The following is a 21,990-nucleotide window of genomic DNA, read 5'->3' as shown; positions in this document are numbered from 1 at the left end:
TGAAAATTTGGGCAAAACCCAAATTGTGGCTGTAGTTATAGAAAAACGTGGGGGTAAAGTGTCATAGCTTTTTTACTAACTCATTGGATGTATTTTTCTCTGTCTGAGTCACTGACATGTACCATTTTGCTGGATTTATTGTTGTTCCTTACCTGCAAGACCTGGAGACCAGAGCTTCACGACCTGGTGAGTGTTGTAGTCCCCACAGCCTTTCCAACCCCCTTCTGTCCCCCTAATTCTCTCTTCTCTTTGTTGTTGTCAAGATTTACTTCCCACCCCCAGCCACCACCACCACTCTAGTGAGCATCTTTCTGGAAAACAGAAACATGTCTAAGTGGGGAGGCTTGGCAGAGGGTAGATGACTTTTCAACACATCGCCCAGTGTGTTCAGGTTTTCGTTCTCTCTCATGTACCAGACCACACCACGCATGGACAGAGGCAGGAGTGGAGAAGTTGGACTCCCAGGTGTTAGCTGAAATGCTGACACCCGCTACCAATGGCTTTCATAATTCTTTGACTGCAAGGTACAGGAAGAAATAGATTTTACTTTGCAACTCAGTATACATGCGCACATCCACAGAATGAAAAAGTTCAACTTTTCAAATGCCAGTCACAGCACAACAACTTGTTTTAATGACCAACTTATGTGTTTCAATGCAGTTTGGAAAACCAGGCTTCCCAGGAAGCCTGGTCACTCAGTCAGTCCCGTTATTTTCCTTTCTCTAATCAACAAGGCTTATCAAGAACTTATTAGGCTGTTCTTTTAGTTATCTAACTTCCAGGTCAATTAGCTCTGTTTGTGTTTTAATTGACCACAGGGTAGTATAAACCTTCCCAACAGCAAAGATTTACATGAACACAGCTTCCTGCCTGTGTAAAAGGATGACATCAAGAGAAGAAGAAAGCAGCCTTGTGGGAGAAGAGCCTGGAGAAAGAGAAAAGCATTTCCTCCCTTGAGACACCACAGAAACTGCAGTTCCCATCTTAGCTTGGCAAAAAGCAGCGACTCCAGCCTCCCGCGGCGCCGTGGTGCCCCCAAGTGGCAACTGAGGAAATGCTGCCCGTCCCGCACTCACAGAGCCAGGCAGCCCGATATATGGCAGGTGGGCAGGCATGCCAGGGGACACTCACCAGCTTCTCGGGGTCTCCAACTTCAGGCCAAGAGTATCTTTCTTCTTCTTAGCTTGTGGAGGAGGCTGAGACAGTGCCAGTTTCTGTCACTGTGATCCTAACTCTTGGGCTTCCGAGACTGCAGCAGTCTGTCCAACAGTCACGCATGGGACCAGCAGGCCCTACTCACTACGTACACACACGAGCGCACTCTAGTCATAGTGACCCCAGAAAGGTGGCCCAGGAGTCAGACTGCCTGGACTCCAATCACAACTCCACCACTTGCTCATAGAGTACGCTAGCTAACCGGTTCGCTTCTCAACCCCGCAGGCAAGTCACAAATGCTGTGCCTCAGTTTCTTCACCCATAAAAAGAGGATAATAAAAGTACCTACACTGGAGGATAACTTGCACACAAAATGCTTATTGGCACCTAGCAATACCTCAATGAACATATTGTAATGATAATTATTATTGCATTTCCTATACCACTATTTTTACTATAATTATTTTGCACTTCTTACTGCATTAATGGTAATGAGGGTGACAGACAACATTTAGTGGCACTTACAGCATTTGATATTCTTCTCCATGCTTTGTGCACATGAATGCGTTATCAGCTCCGTGAGGCAGGTGCTCTGAGAATTTCCACTTTGCAGGTGAGGAAAGGGAAGCATGGCAGAGTCAGGGGAGGCTTTGCAGTCAGAGAACCTGGGTTCAAGGTGTCTGATCTCTGTGGGCCACAATGTTTCATGTCCAGAAGCCAAGTGGGATAATACTTCCTTGACAACATTTTTGTAAGGATTAAATGCATGTGTGAAAAGTAGTTTGAGCCCTACACAAAAACCAGTTATTGTCACTACTGTGAATATGGTAAGTCCTAGGCTACTTTATGTAACCAAGTTAATTTATCAAATGGTTCTACCTCAAAAACAAACAAACCTGATCCTATAAAATATATAATAAGCTCATGAATTTAGGGAATGATTATATTTTTGCTTTTTTAGTGAAAGAATAGAGATAGGGCTCATGTAAAGAGTAACTCAAAGTTTATATGAACTAAATTTTAAAAATGAAACCACAGAAATGTAGAAAACATAGATGTGTATTATATTGGATCAGAACAAAGAGAAGGGAGGAATGACACATTTTAATATAATCATAAGTAAAATGAAAAAGCATAGAACGAACTGGGAAAATGCAGAGAATCAACATGAAAGACAAAGGCTGCTGTCTTTATTACCCACTAGAAAAAGGGTCAAAGAATATGAACAGGCCTTTGACAAATTAAAGGCTACTTTATGCAAATGCCTAATGAATGAAAAAGTGTGTAACGTCACAAATGATCCGATTCTGCTGGTTAAGTGCATTTACAACATGCCAGGCTCTATGCCAAGCTCTTTAAATATATTAATTAATACTCTTGATTATCCTATGTTTTCTCCATTTTACATGTTTGGTTTTTTGGTGGTTGGCCAGTATGGGGTTCTGAACCTTGACCTTGGTCAAACAAGGTGGTGCTCTACCCAACTGAGTTGGTTAACCAACAAGCTCTCTCCATTTTAAAAATGAAGACATTAAGTACGTAAGAGATTAGGTAACCCACCCAGGGGTAAGGCATTTGTAAGACATGGCCCTAGGGAAATTTATCACTGACTGGATATTTCATGATATTGTAGCATTACTGTTAAATTTCTAGGTATGATAATGATAGCATTGTTATATTTCCAAAAGCATATTTATGTTTTAGAGGTGATATACTGAAACATTTGTGGATGGATGTCTGAGGTTTTCTTCAAAACGGTCCTGTGCAGGGAGAGGTGGAAGGCAGGGGAGCTGGTGAAACAAGACTGGCCATGAATAAGGCTCATGGGCATTTATAGTCCTATTTTTTCTACTTTTGCAAATGTTTGAAGTTTTCTCCAGAAAAAGGTTGAAAATAAACTAGTTAAGATTAAAAGAAAAAAAAAAAAAAAACCCCAACCCTCAGACATTTGAACAAGTTTGCCTGTGAAAAAAGGAATAGTGGGTATTCTGAAGAGCAGGATAAAGCCAGGGAAGGAGGTATTTTGTTTTGTTTTCAAAATAAGAATGAGTCCCCAGCACCCCCAATTATTTGCTTATTGGGAAAATCCATAAAAACAGGAAACTATTAAAAAATTATTAAAAACATTATCCTTTTGGTGTATATTCACATAGATTGGATCTTGCAATACATATCTAATGTATTTAATCCATCCTACATTTATGGATTGTGTTAGAGTTTTCCAGAGAAACAGAACCAATAGGAGATTATATATTTTTTATGTGGCACATATATATATATATATAAAATAGAGAATTGTCTCACATGACTCTGGAGGCTGAGAAGCCCCACAGTCTGCTGTCTGCATGCTGGAGACCCGGGAAGGCCAGTGGTGTATTTCTTCAGCCGGAGTCCAAGGCCCTGAGGACCAGAGGAGCTATTGACGTCAATCCCAGTCTGAAGGTGGAGGATGAGACGAGACATCTCAGCTGAAGCAGTTTGTGAGGCAGGCGGGTAAAAAAGAAAAAAAAAAGGAGCACACTCCTCCTTCCTCTGCTTTTTCGTTCCGTTTGGGCCCTCAGCAGATTGGATGCATGGTACCCCTCACACTGTGGGAGGCCATCTGCTTACTCAGTCCACCCATTCAAATGCAATCGCACCCAGAAGCGCCCTCACAGACACACCCAGAAATAATGCTTAATCTGGGCATCCTTCAGCCCAGTCAAGGTGACACATAAAGTGAACCATCACGTGGATGTTTAGGTTGTTTCCAGTTGGTTACTTCGCAAACAAAGTGCATTCGTTTGATAATTTGCCTTGAATAAATTACTGGAAAAAAATTTCCAGGCTAAGATGTCTGAGGCATCCTTCTAAATAAATGCCCCTCCAGAAAGGTCATACCAGTCATGACTCCCGCCAACACTGGCGATGCCACACATGAAGTATTCCAAGGGGTGCCAGTGAAGAATTATAGGCTTGAATTTGAGTTTTTACTTTGGTAATGACAACAGGAAATTTCTTGTCTTACATATATGTTTTGTGCATTTCAAAAAAATGGTCAATAAGTTGGGATGGGATGTTTTTGGTCTTGAAGGGCCTGGTAATACATGTCTCCATTCCAGGGTGTAGGTATGTAATTCCTTGTCCCCTGCACTTGTCAGTTGCATGTGCCCTGCTGCTGGTGACTCATAGCAGGGCACATTCTCTAGCTGGGCTTCCTCATGGTGGCAAGGCCATTCCTGCAGGGTCATGCTCTATTGCTCTTCCGTCTAGTTGGCTGCATCCTAGAAACTTGACTGGCCACAATACAGGGGTGAGGAAAAGCCAGGGCTCCAAACAAGGGGAGAATCATGCAGCCTTTCCCAGTAAACACCTGATAGAGTAAGTTACTTCAACAACAGCAACCACTAAACCTTCTCCCCTAAGGAAGTTGGATCCCCTAAAACTAAGAGAAAGCTTGTGACGTTAGGATATACCGGGCCTGCTTTGATGTTATCCTCTCTGATTTTATTTCATGTATCACAGTACAAGGGCACAGATGTTCCTGAGACATTTCTAAAAGAGATGCTTGGGATTTTGAGAAGACTATGGGTCTTCCTACTAGGTGTTCAGTATATGTTCATTGAAATAAATCCACAAAACCAAACACTTTATTGGGGGCAGATGGGTGTACAATAGCAGGAAATTTCCTCTCATTCTCCATGCTTGAAAACCAGTTCCCTTTCCAGTTTTCCAACTTTTCTGTTTCACAGCTGTCAAAATGCCCACAAAGCTTCCTGACTGAATAACAGGTAGGCCCTATCTCATTCTGTGTGAAAATAAAAGGTCTGCATCTTGCAACTCTTACAATAGCCATGTCCCAGAAGGTGCCGCCGTGGCCCTCTCTGGAGTGGAGGGCCTGGCACAGTGCCAGCACCTGATAGGGCCTCTGCAGAGCTCTGCTGACTGAGGCCATCAGGGGAGCACAGAAGCCAAAGCAGCAGAAGGCATGGGTCCCAGCTGCAGACACTCAGCAGGTGGCGCCACGTGGCCATTTAGCGATGCTGTGACAAACACCCCAGACTGGCCTTTCTGATTTTATTGTCATCTTCTACCACTCATTGAACAAGTGGGCACCCTAAATTGGATGCAAAGCAGGCAAAGCCTCATGGTCTGTGCCCTGATAAAGTGCATGTTCTAGTGGATGGACGAGAGCGCGAGGAAGAACTGGAGATGCGGGGCAGAGAGAGAGAGGAAAAAAGAAAACCACAAAAGAGGATACAATGTGATGGGAGACTGTCTCTCTCTATTTCATTTTTAAAAACTGGAACATGGTTGATTGTACATATCTCTGGGATACAGCATTGACTATCAATACCTGTGTACAATATATGTGCTCGAATCAGGATAATCGGTATATTTAACATTATACAATGTAATCAACTTTAGTGGCCCTTTACCAGGTCCTCTCTTACCTCCTTCCCTTCTCCCTTTCCCACTCTGAAAGCCTCAGTTCTGTTCTCTTCTTTTGAAAGTTCGATGTATTATTGTGATTGTCATATATTTTATTTGTTTATTTTATTTTTTCAGCTCCCACTTATGAGTGAGGACATGCAGTATTTTTCTGTGTCTGGCTTATTTCACTTAACATAACTTTCTCTAACTCCATCCCTATTGCTGCAAATGGCAGAATTTCATTCCTTTTTATGACTGAGTAGTATTCCATTGTGTAAATAACCACATTTTCCTTGAAAATGAAACAGCAGTCACTAGGGGATGTGGCTAACCCGAATGTGACCTCCCTAAATGAAGAGGCCGCTGCACCCCAGTTGTTTGTTTTTTTGTTTTGTTTCTGTTTTTTGGAGGCTGTTGGTACCGGGATGAACTCTGGACTGTGGTGCTAACCAGCTGACCTGGCCCCCTGCCCTCACAGATGTTTTTGACTGAGGGGCTGGTGATGGTCTGGCTCCCATCCCAGATCTGAGGTGGGGAGGAGCCGCCACCAGGGGCCTTGTGGAGGCTTGGAACAGGGTTGTGCTTTCTAACACTTGGTTGGCTTAAATGAAACCCAGGGCTAAACCCTCCACTGGGGTTGTCCATTTTGGAGGTCATTATGGCATAGGAAGTATAATTTAGACTGGTTTTCCCTCAGTACTTGGAAAAATTGTCACCTGGATGGAACCAGCCTAAAATGAACATGGAGGGCATGCTTAGGGGTTCTGGGTTGCCTGTGAGGGAGGGGTGGCCGCAGCACGGGGTCACTCGGGAGATTATTCATGGGGTAAAAAGGATATTTAAACAGACAACTAAAACAAACCGCATCCCAAGGAATTTGTTGACAAAGTTGGTAATAATTAAATGAAGGCAACTCTTGATTTTAGATTAAAGGGAATTAGTTGGGTCATATACTATGCGGATTTTTAAAGTGTCAAATCTATTGAAAGCATGAAGTAATCAAATTTGAATGAGATACAAATTTGAACACTAGGCAATAATCTAGATGAGGATTATTTCCTTTGCCAGAGGAAGAGGAACTTTCTGAGGTGGTAGTATTTCCCATCAATTTTAGCAAATGTGAAATTTCACAATATTATGGTGCAAAATAATTTCACTTTCTCTAACTTCTAGATTAACAATCTGCTCCATCCAACCACTGCTGTTTTAGGCTTTTATTGTCTTTCAATTGCTTTGACGTCTTTTAGCTAATTACAACTCTGTAAATTGTAGAAAACTGAGTGTTGCAAATAATTATTGTCTGTAGTCATGCAACTGGATTCTGTAAGGTGGAGAGACAGTTTATTTCCTCTTCCATCATGCAGAAAGCTTTTCCCCTCATCTATTTCTAAGTTCACTTTAGCATTCCTGAGTGCCTATAAATGATTTTTAAATTTTCCTTTAAACTGGCTGAAACATCATATTGGTTCCCTGATTAATTAATAAGCTGAATATAATCATCAACAAGTGTTCATTTTATATTCGAGAGTCGTGATTTTAACTTTTTAAAAATATCTTTTCACAGGATCTAAGCAGTCCGACTCCACAGTCCACACCTGACAAATACTCCATGCTTGACCAAACACTCACCAGGCTCCTAAACCTTCTCCTGGGCCCATCTGTGCACTCCCTTGTAAAATCTGTTTTAGTAAAGAATCCTGTCAAGTCAGTTTGGCAAGGACCTCTCACCCTCAATATCTGATCAGGTTCCTCACCCTCCACCCTGGCCTATATTTAGTAAAAATCTTGTTAGGTTGGTTTAGCCAGAATTTCCCTTACCCCTAATGTTTCCTCTTGGTAATTTTCTATCCACTGACCCTCACCCTGCTCCTTGGCTATGAATTCTCACTTGCCCATGCTGTATTCGGAGTTGAACCCAATCTCCCTCCCTCCCCAACACACGCACACTGCAAAATCACATTGCTGTGGTCTCTTTACCTATCACGATGGTCCTGCATAAAGTCTGCCTTACAGTGCTTTAACAGGTGTCATTGAATAACTGTTTCTTTAACACACTTTGTCAACCTAAGAAAACTTAGGCAAAACTATAAAACAAAGAGTTTACTTGGGCCAGATTTTAGGACTGCAGCCTAGAAGACGCCTACCCAGTTTCCCCCTAGTACATACTCTTTTTGGCAGCAGTTACGAGCTGATTTTTAAAAGAAGAAAGGGAGCAGTTGAGGGCAGGTTCCAAAGTGGTTCAGCAAGAATTTACACTGGTTCACTAAAGAAACAAACTGCTAATTGGTTATACATTTCTCGTTGGGTCATAAATTCCAGGGAATTTGTAATAATGAATGAGGGTCACATTGTACAACTTGCTACAACACTGGGATGATCTATACCTGGTGGTAATGGCAGCCTGTCAACTAGAAACATGCCTTTTAGCAGTTATCCCAGACATGGGCAAGGGCATGTGACTGAAGCCCCCATGCTCATGTCTCTCTGGGCCTGACAAGTTTTGCAGACTTCACAGGGCCTAGATGGCTTTAAGCCTCTTCTTTTCTCAACCGTTAACTACAAAACTATCTAAAACCATCACTAGGGTAAGAGCTAAAGTATATTGTGCACTGAAGTATATGCCAAACCTTCTGCTGATGCTTAGAAGGGCTAAACAAATTTTCTAAATAAGGTCTTACAGAGCTAAGGAATAGGATTAAAATTCAGCTCTATTTTACGCTTGTATTTCAGCTCTCAACCACTTGTATTTCCTCGTCAAGTTCTTTCATTGGCACAAAAATGCTCTGTTCACTCAAAATGGACACAGGACTCAATACTGAAGAGTTTACTAAACTCATGACCTATCAAGTCTTACAACCATTTCATGATGTAGGTGGAGTACATGTCCTTATCTCCAATTTAATGATATGGAACTGACTTGAGAGGTCAAAGGGCTTGGTCAATATCATAAAACTACTAATTCATGGAGCTAGTAATCCAACCCACACCTTCTGATTCTGAATTCTTATATGTTGCTCTGCTGAAGGAGGACACTGTAGGGTCATCCCCAGACAGGTGGCCAGTGCCGACTGAGAAGGCATTTGCTGCAAGGTAAACTACACTCACTGCAATCCTGGAGATGGTTCAGAAGCCATAAGAACTGAGCCTGTAGTGCTAAACCAAGATTTAATCACTGCTCTAAGACACAAACATCTTAGGACTTGCTAGGGCACAGTGATGGAGTGACATTTTTCCAGGGCTTTTCTTATGTCTGGCATTCTGAGAGCTTAAAGGCTAGAAGAGAACTCTGAACAGTACACTAAGCCTTTCAAATAATTTCCCCAGTGTAAAATTGCCTTCCTATGTATGAAAGTTTCCTGAGTCCACCCTAAATATGAGGAGAGGCTTAGCATTGTGATTTAATGACAGTAGTCCATTTTCTCCTCCAGCAAATTCATCCTACCTCAAGTCATTAAGAAACTAACTAACCCTCTTTTGAGGTACCCCCCAAATATTTTCTTTTCTTTCTGCCTGGAAAATTTTAATTACCCAAATTCACCACAGATGTAGTTTACTTTTCAAATTTTCATTTTCATTGTTGTAATATTTGCTCAAATATTTTTACCAGAGAGTTGCCTGAAACTCTATGTGTCATGGAGTTCATGAAGCTGCAGAAATTCCAGCTGTACCGTCTAAATTCAGAACTTGGAATTCCACTCCAGGGGAGTGGGTGCGGCAGCACAAGCATTGCTTGCCAAACCCATGCTCAGAGGATGCTGGTTTGAGCTACCCCGCTCTGTGTGACTCTCCAATGGGTGTATCGTTGGTTAAGGACCTGTCCTTTTGTCCTCTCCTTTTAGGAATATCCCCTTTTTGGAGGACAGAACATTTGTCCTCCTTTCTTCTTTCTGAGTGGTTGGTTTTTCACTTCTACATTGAGAACTTCAGTGACATCCCCCCTGCTCCAATATACACAAACCCTTTTAAAGATGGCACAGTTAGATAATAGAGCTGACTCCTGAACCAGGTCCAGGACAAGCACAAACTCAAAACAAAGGCAGCTTTCACCAGTGAAAAAGTACACCAGCGAAACCCAGAGTCAGTTTCACTTGCTCTTAGTTATCCAAAAAAATTCCTGTGATGAAGCAAAATAAATGAAAGACTGAGGAGCCTTCCTTCCTTTTAAACTGGTCCAGAGCCATGGTTCTAGGTGACCCCTAATTTTAAAAGTTTCTAACTGGCTCTATTTCCAGTATTTCCACTAGCTCAAAGAAAAAATACAATGGGAATAGAAATATTAAATTTTTTTAAAAAGATTAAAGGATAACTCACATTCTCATTTCACTCTACTTGACCAAAGACACACACTCTTGAATATGAATGATTTGGCTACAGTCACTGTTAGCTTGAGTTACCACTTCAACATCAAGCAAAACTGAAAGGAACTTTGGGGCAGCTGATAAATGAGACCTAAAATATTACCCAGTCTGGTAAAGTGATATTTAGAATTCAAATGATGGTGGCAAAGGGCATATTCTTTTTTTTTTTTTTTTTTTTTGGTTACTAAGTGTATTCTTTACAACAGCTACAAGGCCATTACCGCAGTTTGGTGGACAGGAGTTAGTGGTTTTTGGTTCAGACAGCTCTAAACGATATGGCCACTTACTTGGCTTGTGTCCTGGGTGAAAACTTTTCTGCGACTCACTTTCCTCATCTGTACAGGTGATAATAGTCATAATAACTACTGAATAAGGTTATCTATAAGAATTAAATTTTTAAATGTTTGTATAGATTTCTTAGTAAAACGCTGAGCATAGTAAGTTTTCAATTAATGGCATAGTACTTGCCAGGAATGTAAGTTGCTTTTTAAATATTATGTCAATGTTTTAATAGTCGAAGTCATTCTCCCTATACCCTGCCACCCTTTCAGTGGGATTGTTGGTTTCTATTTCCATCATGAGTAAACAGCACAGTTCAGTGTTTCAACGTGCCCAGGGCTGTGGAGATTGTCTGGTTAGGGACTCCCTAGGGAACCAAGAAAAAAGTTCTTTGGAAACAACACATAACTGAAATTCAAAAAAAAAAAAAAAACTCAGTTTAAAACCAGTCACAAAACATTTTGTGAATCCTCAAAAAAAAAAAAAAAAAGTAATGGCTCAAATTATCGAACATGTTCATTATCTGACTTTCAGATCATCTTTTAAGTTTATAAAAGCAGACTTTCAAAATGACAGCAGCTTCTACTGTATTAGCACATTTTAAACAATGTTGTTTTTTGGCAGGATGGAGCTTCTCTGTTTCTTCCTATTGGATCTTTCCCAAGTGAGAAAGAAAACCATGTGCAGATCTGAGTCCCTTATTAAATTCCCAATTCTGCTCAAGGAGGGAGTTTAGGTCAGTGTTAATGAACCAAGACAAATCTGGCTTCTAATGTCTTCCCTGGAAGAAGGGAAACCATGGACTTGTTACTCAATCTCTCTCAACCTGTTTCCATTCATTTAAGATGGGGTGATACTGGCATTTATGTAGGTGAAGCATTTTGAATCATGCTTTTTGCATGTAATAAGCACTCTATAAATGCTGGCTATTACTGTTCTATCCAAGACTGATTTCTTAGAACACAGAATAAATAGCTTGATTTTAGGACCACTTAGTTTGATTTGAGGTCTGCATTACCATGTCTGGAAACCGACAGTCGCGACTGTCTTGGTTCCATCTACAACATGGTTTTAGTCTCTTTGTTGAGTAAACCCTATCTTGAAGAAAGCTGGGCATCTGATTTCTAACTGCCATACTTACTTGAGTATCCCTGGCTTGGAAGCTTATTAGAGTCACAGAAAGAAAAAGAATTTATTAAGTCAATTATTGTACACAGATAAAAGGACATGCCATTTGCTAATTGTGGGAGTGACTGGCTTATGGGCCCATTAACAATGAACAGTGACTGATGTCCTAAAATGAAGTCTTCTGTCTGCACTGCTGGGTTTTCTCAGGAGGAGTTAGAAATAAGATACTTGGGCCGACCCCGTGGCGCACTCGGGAGAGTGCAGCACTGGGAGCGCAGCAACGCTCCCGCCGCGGGTTCGGATCCTATATAGGAATGGCCGGTGCACTCACTGGCTGAGTACCAGGCACAAAAAAGACTTAAAAAAAAAAAAAAGAAATAAGATACTTGACAGAGTTTAGTAGGGAAAAAAAAATCAAAAACTGTGAGAAACCACTTGCTTTATTTGTGCATGAGATATACTTGTGAAAGCCTTATATAACACTAACACAATCATTGACTTTATTAAAAAAAGATTACTTTGCCTAGTTTTGGAATGCTGTGAAACATACTGGAAACTATTTTTTTCCATACTGAAAATGCTGAAACACTTATTTCTCTAGTTAATATCCATAAGTTAAGAAAATCACTTTATTGAAGGGAAGATCTCTTACAGGAAATAAATTCCAAGCTGAGGAATGAAACACCATTGAGTTTTCCCCAGCAAATATCCTTTTTCTTCACTGGCTGCCCATCATGATACACACAGAGGCAGGACCTGTAAATTCATGTCTCTTTGGGAATAAGTCAAAATTAGAATTACACACCAGGGTAACTTTCCCCAAAGAAGGAAAGTGAAATAATTTTGAGAAAATAACACAAAAATAAGCAAGATGCGGTTGTGCTCCGATGGAAAAATGTGAATCTAGATCTAGACCTTATCTCTAGTTTTGCTTTTGATTGAGGGATTCTGGAAAGAAACATGTCCGGGTAGAGTTGTGATCACGCTTTTCAGTGTTCTCTGTTTCTGTCACATCCTATCCCTAGTCCCTCCAAGTATCCTCTATCAAACAACCTCTCAGAAAAGTCTCGGATATCAGCTACTTACAACTCTTCATGTAATTTAATCAATGTACGTTCTCTTTTATCAGTGCATATAGTTCAGCCTAAATAATTATGGCTCATAGAGATCAAGCTCTTATTATAAAACAAGCACTAAGCTAAGAATTTTCCATACATTATCTCATTTAATCCTCATGAACATTCTATGAGATAGATAAATTACCCAATCTTATCGATTGGTAAATTTCAGCTTAGGAATGATAATTAATTTGCCCAAGATCTCACAGCTAAAAGTGCTTTGACTTCAGAGCCTGAGCGCTTAACTACCTACATTGCTTTAAAATCGAAATGATCAGAGTGCCAGGCATCCAAAGAGGTGAGGAAGTACTCAGGGGGCTTCCCTGCAGGCTGAAGCTGACACTCCAGGCTGAAGACTTAAGTTTTCCACATACCTGCCTTAGTGGTGGCCTCTTGTATAGGAATGGTAATTCTAACATGGAATTCAGTTGGCAGTTCTAGCTCTACCTCCTGCTGTTTCCAAGAAGAGAAGTGCAAAGTACAGCCTTCATGAGAGCAAGAAACGCATGAGGGAAGCATAGGAAAGTGTCCAGAATCTCATCCTCCACTTCGTTGTAGCAGAGTCCCTCCTAGGGCTGATGTCTCTTTCAGCAGGTGGCTTAAGGTCAGGAGAGGTGCTCACGGCATCGTGTCAGCTTTGTGAAACTGAAGATAAAAAGGACAAGTTCTTTGGGGCTTCTGGTAGAGGACATTGGCTGGTCAGTGGACCAGAGCCAGGAGAAGGAAGGGAGCCCTGTGCAGCTCACTCACTCCCAGGGGTGAGTAGAGAAAAGGAACCAGGTCTTTCTCAACACTCAGGAGGACACTCCATCTGCTGCTCTGCCTGCCTGGGGCCTGTTGGGAAAACCCCTCATGGAATACCCAAGACATTCCTGGGATGCCAGTTCTACACTCCACCAATCTCCAAAGCAGGCTGTCACTCAAGAGAGTGGGGGAGATCAGACCACACTGAATTTTGAACAATACTGGAAGAGCACTCAAAGAGGCCATTTCAGTGGTGAAAAGTCTCTCTCAAGTCTGACAGAGCCACCAGGACCACTGGGGGCCTTAACAGCCACACATTTCAGGCAGGAGCTTCAGGCACATCACAGGCTTGGGAAGCTGTGGACAGCCTGTGTCTAGATCAACAAATAGCCTTGGGGAAAACAACTCCATTATGGCTTCTACTATCTGAAAGGGCAAGTTCCAGTCTACTCTCTAAATCCCACCACCTCTCACCTTAACAGCACCAGTGTCTCTTGCTGACAACACCAAGGTCAAGGGTTTAGATCCCCTTACCAGACAGCTACCAAAAAAAAAAAAAAAAAAAAAAAACCACCCAAAACAAAACAGCACCAGTGTCTCAGAGAAAAACAGGAGAGCTACAGTGATTCCACAAAATCTTAGACCTACTGGCTACTCTGGGAAAGACCCTTCACAATTTGGATTTCTGTTGTTATGTGGACAGAGTCCAATAAGAGATGTAGGCACTATTTAGCTCTCAAGAATTGGTTTTACTTATGGCCTTGGAAAGGCAAATTCTGATGACTCCTCTCTGCCTCTGTATCCACATCTACAGTTTTAGGATAATGACTCACTGCCTTCCTCTCATGGGGCATAAAGTTTTTCTGTTGCTTTGATTGCTTGCTTGTTTAAGGAAAAAGAAAAACCCAGAGGTCCCTGAGTTTTATGTGTGCGTATATCCCTTTGGACTGACTATGTTCATTTGGTAGTGTATAATTATTATTAAAATCAAAATATTCAGACAATTTAGAAATAACGTTATGTTTCAGATATAGAAGAAGATGGGGTTTTGTTGATTGCCGTTTCTATCACTGAAGCAGGAACTGAGTGAAAATCATTCACAAAATATAAATCCGGGAGAAAGTCATATGTTTCTAATTGTTCTCAGTGGTCTGGAACATACTATTCTGATGCCCTTGCCTGAACTTAAGAAAATTAAGAAATGATTGCCAAAATGAAAAACTAATCAGTAAAGGGGCTGAAAGTCAAAGTCAAGATTTTTCAGTAAACAAGCAGAAACAGAAAGTCAAAAACTTTAATCAAAAAGATAAAGAGAAAAAATGAGACAGAGTGAATCCTCTAGGTAGAACATCCAACAAATGAATTCCTGCCATGCCAGAGTTAGTGAAATTAGGGAACAAAATAATAGATCATCAGACTTCAGATTGAGAGGGACTACTAAATGTCAACTAGAATAATTGAAAAAAAATATTGAATAAATGAATCTGAAATAAACTCAAAGTATTCCAAACACCAAAGATAAAAGAAAAATCCAAGATGCTTCCAGAAAGGGAAACTTTCAAGTACTAAGTCCTCACATCAGCAACAACAAAGTGACAGAGATAATGGAACAATATCTTCACAATTCTGACTGAAATTTATGTTACTATGGAATTTTATTCCCTGGCAAATTATCAATCAATTATGAGACATGGGATGAATATAAACATTTCCAGAGACAGAGGACCTAACGTTTTCTTCCCATATGCGCTTTCTGAGGAAGTTACTCAAGGATGTGCTTCAAGAAAATAAGGAAGGAAAACAAAAAAGAGAAGGAAATGAAATCCAGAAAGCATCTGAAATCTAATCCTATGGAACAGTGATTATGGAAGGGAAGTCCCAGAATGAGATCTGACCAGTAGACCTAGACAGAAACCAGTTCAGGCTAGAGCAGGAAGCTACAGTGGTACTACTAAAAAAAAGTTCATGTGTTGTTTATTTTGATAGTCCTGGTATTTACACAGGTAATTTTGTCAAAACTCATCAAAATGTACATTTTAAATGGTTACATTTTATTCTTTTTTTTCCTCATTCTTAAATTTACAAGTTTAATTTACAATATGAAGTCTGTAATTTCTTGAAATTCTCACCTGGCTCTTATAAAGAGTTGAGTCTACAATTTCGGTCTTCATCATCAGGAAGGATACCTAATTCTTCACCTGTCCACTGGGAAGGATCTGGATAAGGAAAGTGACCCAGCACAGCATCTGAGTCATGCCCAAAGCGTCAGAGAATCCAGAACCACATGGTTGCACAGTAGACCTCAGCCCGAATCACCTGTGATCTAGTCAGCTGGGGAAACTGTCTGTATCGGGGCTCGATATGCACACCCCGCCAGCACGACGGACTGTGTGGCCATCTCGGAAGAGGCGGCCTCCAGCGCCCACGGAGCCAGCCGGGTCAGAGCTCACATACTCGCTTGCCCGGTTACGTTTTATTCTATGTAAATTATTCTTCAATAAAGTTGATTTTTAAAAGTTGCTGAAGAACTAACCTTTAATTGAAATTTAACCAACAGAAGAGTGAAAATATATAATTCTGAAAAGTTGGAGAAAAGAATAAGAAATGAGAAGTAAATTAGCCAAAGCCTTGTTTTTCTTAACAGGGAGTTAACAAGTACTTAAATTGATAAACAAAAAAAGCATTTTAACATATTTTAAAGTCCCTATTAAATTAATGAGGTATTTGTGCATGACTGACAGACAAATGGAACAAAACAGAGGATCCATAAATAGTCCCAAATTACACATACAAATTTATTATATGATAAAGATGTCACCTCAAATCAGCAGGGATAAGATGAGCTTTTTAATGTGTTAAGGGATATCAAGATAATCATACGGAAAAGATAACATCAGATTTATTGCTCACACTGTATATGAGAATCAATCCAGACACATCAGAAAATGAAACATTTAAAAAAGGAGCAGGAGAAAAGAAACTAAATACTAGAAGCAAATATGAGCAAATTCCTCTAAAATCAGGATTGGAACACTTTTTTGGACTCAAAATCTAGATGAAATAAGGGAAAGCATGATTGTTGACTACATACAAATAAAATTTGTTTTACCCAGTGTAAAAAGTAATTTTAGAAAAGTAAAATGGAAAATAAACTGGGGGAAATATTTGTACCTTATGACACACAAAATACTATCACTAACATATAGAGTTCCTGAGAATAGTAAAGAAAAGAGTACAAAAGTGGGCAAGAGATAGGAGCAGATACCTTACAGGAAAAGAAATACAAATGGCTCTTAAGTGTGTGGAAAAATGCTCAACATCCTTGACAATAAGAGAAATGCAAATAAAAACAATATTGAGATACAATTTGTAAGTTTAATACATTCTGTTGGCGAGGCTGTGGGGAAACTCTCCTACACTTTTGCTGGGAATGAGAAATAGTATGACTTCGTCAGAGGGAGACTGGGCATCATTTAGAGAAATTACATATTCATTTACCATTTGACCCAGAAATGCTTTCAAGAGTCTATTCCAAAGATATGGTGGCAAAAATTCAATCAAGACATGTGCACAAGGTTATTAATTGGAGGATCATGTAAGTATCAAAAGACTAGAATGACTGGAAAGACCAGACAAACACCTGTCAGGAGGGCCACCCAGTGGGACCTATGCGGCTGTCAGCAGCAGTGGGACCAGGGTGGGAGCAAGGACCAGCTGCAAAGAGGCAGAAGGGGCTCTCCAGGGTACTGAATGCTCTAAAATGGATTGGGGCAACAGCTGCATTACTGCATAAACAGACTGACACTCACTCACCGGACCTTTCGGATGGACGAATTTTAGGGTATGAAAATTGTACCTCAAAAAAGTTGTGAAAAAAATGCAAAGTATCTTTCTGTGTGGCTATGGAGTTATCTCTGGAATATATTATTAAATAAAGCATGCGGGGAAAGTGAGGTCGGCAAAGAGTGAATACAAATATACAAACACATTTGCTTATATATTTTTCTAAAATGGAAGAATAAATGAAAACTCATAAAATAGTTACAGTGATAAGGAAGACACTGATGGAGGGAAGGAAGCTTAAATTCTTTGACTAGATTTTGTTTTGTAGATTTGACTTTAGAACAAGGTGATATTTTATACAATTATAAAACTAAAAGCAATCCCTAAAAATGTAAAGCAAAATGAAATACCAAGCTGGTAGCATAACCACTCTAAGGACAAAAAAACAAAACAAAACCTACTCCCAAACAAACCTTAAATTGTTTTCAGTAATCACATTACTAGTGATCATTGTGATATTATTCTGAACCTGTGGTATGGGTATCCTGGCAAATGAATGATACTGTTGGTGTTATTGGCAATGGGACTGTTGAGGTAAGAGAAAGAGAGGCAGATGATGATACTAAAGAGGTTAAAGAAATACCCTATCATTCTGAATTTCAGTATAAATCCACGATGCGTTTTCTATCACTTAAAAAAATCCTCTTTACATTGAAAAGACCCAGAAAAACGGCCACCTTTGTAGCAGTGAGCAAAACCACCACCAGACTGTGGTCCCCAAATATGATTTCCCATGAAAAGAATCCCAAGTCCTGGAGAAACGGCTGATTCCAGGCCCGGGAGGCAATACACAAAATGAACTTGGAACGTGTCATGCCTGAACGCAAGAAAACAAGCAAAGACCACTATCCAAGAGCCAACTAAAATACCCAAGAGCCAACTTGAAGAGACCACTGGCCAAAGCTGGGGCCATTTGGGCATCAATAATCCTGACAATACTTTAAAAAAGAGGGATGTATCAACCAATTACAATGTGCTAAACTTATTTAGATCTTGGTCCAAACACACCGTTAAAAAAAAAAAAAAAGAAAGAAACACTGTGAGCTGAACAGGGACATCTGAATACCGAATGAATACTTGATGAAATTAAGGAATTTTTGTTAGTTTTTTATGGTGGGATAATGGTTTGGTAGATTTGGAGACGGATACTGAAACATTTATTGATAAAAGGATGTAATGTCTGGGAATTGCTTCAAAATAATCCATGAGGAAAGTGAATGGGAAAACAGATTTAAAAGATGGCTATAAATTGATAATAGTTGAAGCAGGGTGATGGATACATAAGGGTCCATTCTTTTTGTTAATTCTGTATATATTTAAGTTTTTCCATAATGAAATGTTTTTAAAAAGTATAAGCTTAGCCACTATTTTCTTACACATTCTGTAGTAGACATGAATTTGCTCCATTAGGGCAAGAGTGGCACATTATTTTAAGCAATCGGATCCAATCTGATCCAAGCCCCCTCTGGTTAAAATGTTGACAAATTCAATCTCCATCATGTTTGGGGATGGCTGCTTCTCTGTAGGACTGTCCCAGAACCTTTGTGGCTTATGAGTCAACTGAAAGCAGGAGGCAGGTCTGCACTCTTCAGTCCACAGGAACATTCACTATTCCAGCCTATGGGATCTGTCACCTGGGGCTCTGCCTCCTGTGACCACACATTTTCATGACACCTCACCTCTTCAGAGGTCCTGCCACCTGGTGGGCGCTAGCCGAGTCTGCACCTGCAGAACTCCTCTTCTGAACCCATCCCCTTCACCAGCTTCAGGAGGCCCACTCTCTCACCTTGGTTGGACCCTGTGTCATTCTGCTCTGGCTGCCATAACAAACTACCATAGACTGGGTAGCTTAAGCAACAAAAACTCTTTTTGTAACTGTTCAGGAAACTGGACATCCAAGACCAAGGTGCCAGCAGGGTTGGTTTCTCTAAAGCCTCTCCTTGGCTTGCAGACAGCCGCCTTCTCACTGTGTCTTCATGTGGTCTTTCTTCTGTACATACACATCCTATTGTCTCTTCCTCTACTTATGACACCAGTCCTATTGGATTAGGGCCCAACCCTTATGACCTCATTTAACCTAATTACCACTTTGAAGGTCCTATCTGCAGATACAGTCACACTGGGGGTCAAGGCTTCAACATATGAATTTGGTTGGGGTGGGGAGGCAGGGAGCATAACAGGTCCATAACAGATGCCTCTTTTTCTCTCCCCACCAAACTTCCCCAGAGGACCTGGACTCTTAAACAGAAGTCTTGGCAGTGAAGTTGTCTTCCAGGTGCCTTGTTTTGACTCTGAAATGCAAAATCTGTCACTGCCCCTGGGAGGGCTGGCTCGGGTGAGAAGAATCAATACAAGCTGTTCTAGTATTTCTCACAGCTGAAAGTGTGAAACATACATTATATCAATAATGACAGACAACAGATCTGGGCATCAGTCTCTGATTCCATCTCGCTAAGGAATTTTCCAATGAGGTTTAGGAAGTGTGAGCAAGTGACAGCCTCTCTCCACTCTGGCCTGAACTCTCTCTGCTGGGTGTTGATTCTATGATTTTGAACTTGCCTTATCTTAACACATTTTCCAATGTCCTTAATTGTCGTATTTTGCTAATGATTTCTATGGAACAATGTGGTCCCCTGACCAGCAGCATCTGCACCACCTGGAAATTTGTTAGAAGGGCAAATTGCCCGGTCTCACCTCAGATCTTTAGAATCAGGAGCTCACTCGGAGGGTGAGGCCCAGCCCCCTGTTTTCACCAACCATTGAGGGGATCTGATGAATTCTCAAGGCTTGGTGACACCTGGAAAGGCTGCACAGCCCCTCCTCACCTGAGCCTGTGCTGGACTCTTCTCGGTGGTCCACAGGGTTCTTGATGCACCACATCTTGGGAACTTCCTTTTGAAATCTGAACTAAAATCCGATCGTCTTCCCTCACTCTGTACAATAACCTCAGCATGTAACACAGGGGATTGTACAAAGTATGGTACTTCATAGATATTTATTGAATGGATAAACGCTTCAGTGCATAAAATCATATACACTTAATTTGATGCAGACGTTTTACGCTTACTTTATGTAGGTTAAAAAGTAGGCTCTCAGAAAACTGAACTTGATTTCCTATGTTGGAGGAATGTTGTGTAAGGTTCAATCCCACATGATAAGAAGCCATTACTTCTGGCAGATTCCAGGCTAAGCACTCTCTTATGTTACTCCCAACTCAAAACGATGGCTTCCACGTAAATGATGTGGTAAAAACACCTGCAACTAGCTTTCTAGAATTAAGATTATAAATTAAGACAACAGAATTGTATTTCAATACCAGGAAGATTCTCACTTGGACTCTAAGGAGAGAACCTGAATTATGGAAACAGTAGAGTGATTTGAGAATGTGACACTCAAAATTTTGTTGCTCAGTGACCACATCATATGTGAACACACCATGAGCACTCCAGGTTACACAGCTACTGGCTACCGCTCCACTTCTCAGTTTCTACCACATGGGTCTTTGTTCCATTCCTTCTTTTACAGCTTACACAACAGCAGAAACCTGTGTCTGGACGTAATGGTGGAACGGGTTTTCCTCAAACTACAAGAAGTCCCCGACAACTTCATTTCCCAGCAGGATGGGCCCTAGTTCGCTCCCATCCAGAGACTCAGAGGTTCCTGACTGAGCACTGTCCCCCACACAGGACAGGGCATTCTGTCTAAAACACCTACGTGCCTCAGGAAAACACCCAGCTGCACAGATCCTACAGCACTTGACTCCTTGTGGGATATGTGAAAAAAATCCCAGTTGATATCCTTCCTCATGGCCTTTAGTAAACTAATAATGTGGCAGGGAGACTTTCAGTGTTAAAACATGCCACGTCAGTCCCACAGGGAAGAGTGAGGTCTCCTTAGGCTCCAGGACCACCAGATTAAACCCCCTGTGATTTGCAAATTATGTCCTCTGCCTATCTTTGTCTCTCTCATGTTTGTTTTAATAAAGCCAAGGGACAAATCTTTGTAAATGGGAGGAAAAACCCATTTTCTAAAATCAAGGTTTCTTGATGAAAATGTGAATGAATGAGATGGATCAGAATCCCACCCCACCCCAGGCTCGTATCCCAGCTGAGATTGGAGTGGAACTGTGTCTCAGTTATTCTGTAAGCCTTTAACTCAGAAAAATGAGTGTTTTTAAAACTCCCTTAAACCAATCAAAATTATATGCACTGAGGTATGGAAAAAATAGCCTTTGGAGATTAGCAAACAAGGTCATAATTCTGGCTCCTCATTAATAAATTGTAGAATGACTCCTGCAGGTTACTTAACTTTTGTGAGCTTGGGAAGAGGTAGACAAAAATGCTTATCTCAAAAGACACTACGTGGAGATTAATCACGATAATGTACAAGGATACTTCAAAAAGTTCATGGAAAAATAAAATAGAAAGATAATGTGGGGGGATGGCCAGTTATCTCAGTTGGTAGAACTCAGTGCTGATGACACTAAGATCAAGGGTTTGGATCCCCATAGCAGCCAGCTGTCAAAAAAAAAAAAAAAAAAAAAAAAAAAAGATAATACAAACCTTTCCATGAACTTTTAAAAATACTTTGTATATAAAGCCACTAGCCACACGTGGCTATCTAGTGCTGAAAATGTGGCTCGCGGTGACTGAGATGCGCTGTGTGAAATATACACATTTCAAAATCTTAGTATGAAAAAAAGAATGTAAACTATCCCATTTTTCAAAAAAATATTGATTACATGCTGAAATAATATTGTGAAATATATTTAAAAACTCTAAATTGCACAATTAAATGTATAGATCTACATTACAGACCAACAAAAATGACAGCTTGTGTTGCATGTTGACTTCTTGAGATAACTCTGAATCACTAAAAAATAATTCCAAGATTGCTGCCTTCATATACATTTTAAGTTATCTTGCAAGGGTAACTGTTTTAAAATTGTGATC

The 21,990-nt window shown here is 40.6% G+C and overlaps 1 pseudogene; it reads right to left on the bottom strand.

Annotated features, from left to right (window-relative positions):
- Positions 1-15,331: 15,331 nt before the first annotated feature.
- LOC134362651 (NADH dehydrogenase [ubiquinone] 1 beta subcomplex subunit 2, mitochondrial-like) lies at positions 15,332-15,647 on the bottom strand (annotated as a pseudogene).
- Between the last annotated feature and the right edge of the window lie 6,343 nt (positions 15,648-21,990).

Source organism: Cynocephalus volans, chromosome 14 (genome assembly GCF_027409185.1).
Source record: "Cynocephalus volans isolate mCynVol1 chromosome 14, mCynVol1.pri, whole genome shotgun sequence".
In the NCBI taxonomy this organism is placed as follows: Eukaryota; Metazoa; Chordata; class Mammalia; order Dermoptera; family Cynocephalidae; genus Cynocephalus; species Cynocephalus volans.
Note: the sequence above shows the minus strand (reverse complement) of the source record. Positions and strands in the feature narration are given on the sequence as shown.